General features: G+C 39.1%; 1 pseudogene; it reads left to right on the top strand.

Annotated features, from left to right (window-relative positions):
- The window catches only part of LOC137985543 (uncharacterized), a 31,975-nt pseudogene that overhangs the window by 8,032 nt on the left and 21,443 nt on the right, over positions 1 to 2,500 (top strand).

Here is a 2,500-nt window from a genome sequence, read left to right as displayed (position 1 = left end):
AAATAACGCTAACCTTTACCCTTACCTCTTTGTTGGAAATAAGTGACAAAGTCTTAGACTAGATGCATCTAATTACTTCCGTGAGCAAATTTCCAAAGTTTTTGGCACGAAATGCAAACAATGACGTCAGTAAACTTTGCCCGATGTTGATCCCCAAAATCGTAGGCCACTTTCAAAAATACCATAATACTCTTTGTTTGCTCTCCTATATTTTGCATAAGCATTGTTTTTATTTTCTCTTGGGACCATTGTAAGTTTCAAGAGAAACTGGAAAGAATGCTAATGCAAACGTTTGGAGGGCAAACAAGGAGTATTGTGGTATTACTGAAAGTGGGCTTTCCATAGGACATTTGCATGATAACGCCATTTGACTACAAGTACCAGAATCCTTCAGGTTTTGCTTGTCTCATGCTAATTAGAGCTATTGTTTTTTTAACCCCGCTGGGAATACAAAATTTCAATAAGAAAAGAAAAACAAACTGAATTCTGGCAGTTGTAGTCAAATGACGCTATCGTGAACATCGCCTATTAGTCTCTTATAAGATCTTACAGTAAACCTAATGCACGATGCCTTCTTTTTCTTACATTGTCAGGAGAGAACCGGAAACGCGAAAGATTTTCATCCATCCTTCATTCGAGGGACCTGGGATGGGATCTGGTGGTCCTTTGTTTCCATGACAACATTAGGGTATGTGTATAACTTCTCTTCTGCCCAACTCAAGACCATAGGAAGTATTCCCCTCATGCTACTCGTCAAATGAAACAAAAAGTTCACATTTGAATGAATGTTTACGTTGCCGTCTAAACCACAAATATGGTGATTATGCAGAGGACAGCAAAAATACGTGCTAACTGAAAATGCGTGCCGGACGTGCCGCACGTGCATCACGTCCAATGTTATTCTTTTGTGCTGTTTTCATTGCTGTAGCCGTCGTCGTTTCTTAAACTCCCAAAAATCGCCTGGAGACAAAGTATTCTTTTGGTCGTGAGTGTTAAGTCCATTCGTTCTTGTTACGAAATTTATAGTAATCTCGAAGAAATGGAGGTAACCTGAAAATACCATATCCTACGTGAAGAATGCGACCTTGCTTCACACGATTAGGGAGTTTAAGCAAAGACGATGGTTACGGCAAGGACAACGCAACAAAGCAAGAATATGATTGGTTGATTGGCACGCACTTCAGTGTATTTCTTTGCCATACTCTACAAAACAACAACGCCGTGAAAAAAAATAAACATTAGGTTTTTGAAGACAACGTGAGCATATAACAATGAACCATTCATTGTCTATTTTCCTTTAAAACCGTTCGTACCCATCCAGTTACAGGATAGTTCGCCCGTATTGTACAAGTTGAACAAGAGAGAATACTCGCGAAATACTGGCGATAGCGCTAATTATATAAGTTATATTTTGGAGTGACGTTTTCGTTGTCTTTGCTTTGCTTAAACTACCTTTTATCGCAGGTATGGGGACCGAGCGCCGTTGTCTTACAAGGGACGCTTGTTTGCTGTCATATGGATTTATTTCGGCCTCGTTATCATCGCAGTCACCATGGCAATGCTGACGACAGCGCTGACGACAGTCACTCTAAAAAGTGCGACGAAGATATATGGAAGCAAGGTGAGTGTCCAGGGAAACCAGAGGTGTGTCCAAGATGAGAGATGGAGGAGTTTGACTGGAAACCTAAATGTCAAATTATGGGGGATGGGAGGGGGAGAGAAATAGATTTTGGAATACTGTACCCAACGACTGCTTGAAAAATCAAATGGAAGCTTAATAGAGTCTCTAAAGTGATCACGTACAGATGAGTCATCCGTAATCATTCGAGTGACAATAATTTTACCTTTTGACTTCCAACAGATTGATATAAATTTTCTCCTCTCAAGCTCAATGCATTTGAAGCAGATTGGTGACGAGAATAAAGAAATTCATCACCTGTTTTTTTGTCTACTGAGATATTTCATCAAATTCCCATAACTGACATAACAATTAATGCACGGCAGCCAGTAAGGAGAATTGACATTCAGATCTTGGGAGTGAGAGTTTAACTGATGGTAAACGGAGCTGCGGCTTGATAGAAATAAGGAAATCTTTGCTGACGTCATTGTTAACATTTTTTCTATTAACATACGAGTTTGCTCAAGCTATTTACAAATTGACTTCAATATTTAAAAGAACTTGATAAAGGTAAATAAACTTGATAAAGTTAAATATCCAGTTTTAAGCCTTTTATCTTTGATAAGGAAGCATTTCTTTCGCCATGAAAAACTGGACAAATTATTGGGTGGCAAAAGCGTTAATGATGCCCTACGTTCTTCAGGATGCAAAATTTCGAATTTTCAAAGCATCATGATGCAATGCGCTTTCAACGTTCAGTACTTTATTCTTGGCTGACTAATAGGAAAAACCTTAAATAACAATGACCACAACCAGGTTTTTTCTGAGCCCGCGAGACTAGCAAACCATTGTTTTAACGAAAACCGCTGGTCAGCAACCTGG

Source organism: Montipora foliosa, chromosome 14 (assembly GCF_036669935.1).
Source record: "Montipora foliosa isolate CH-2021 chromosome 14, ASM3666993v2, whole genome shotgun sequence".
NCBI classification, from domain to species: domain Eukaryota; kingdom Metazoa; phylum Cnidaria; class Anthozoa; order Scleractinia; family Acroporidae; genus Montipora; species Montipora foliosa.
This window is presented reverse-complemented; position numbering and strand designations above follow the sequence as displayed.